The sequence below is a fragment of the Octopus bimaculoides genome, chromosome 18 (assembly GCF_001194135.2).
Source record: "Octopus bimaculoides isolate UCB-OBI-ISO-001 chromosome 18, ASM119413v2, whole genome shotgun sequence".
In the NCBI taxonomy this organism is placed as follows: Eukaryota; Metazoa; Mollusca; class Cephalopoda; order Octopoda; family Octopodidae; genus Octopus; species Octopus bimaculoides.
In genome coordinates this window covers 52,540,549-52,541,090 of record NC_068998.1, presented here as the reverse complement: position 1 = coordinate 52,541,090, position 542 = coordinate 52,540,549, and positions in this window count along the sequence as shown.

The following is a 542-nucleotide window of genomic DNA, read 5'->3' as shown; positions in this document are numbered from 1 at the left end:
TATATATATATATATATATATATATATATGATTATATATATATATAGGTGTGTGTGTGTGCGTATGTTTGTATGTATATCATGGTAATTATATATAAAATCGCAGTGTCTGTCTCTCACACACTCACACACACACTTAGAATTCATTAGCATTTTGTTCTCAACATGTTATTTTTTTTTTTTATCCAATCCATATATTTTATATTTACACACTATATTCATTTTTGTTTTTACATCCGTTTTGGACCATTGAATGGCATGGCAATGATTCTATGATATCTGCAAGATTCCGTCTGACTCTTACTTAACAGCCATTTTTCGCTCTCTTTTTTTTTTTTACAATAGATTACATATACATGTATACATACATACATATATACATACAAACATATATATATAAATATATATACATGTGTACGTATATACATATGTATGTATGACTGTGCGTATGTATGTACATGTATATGAATGTATACACACACATATACATATACATACATATATATATATATATATATATATATATATATATATATATATATA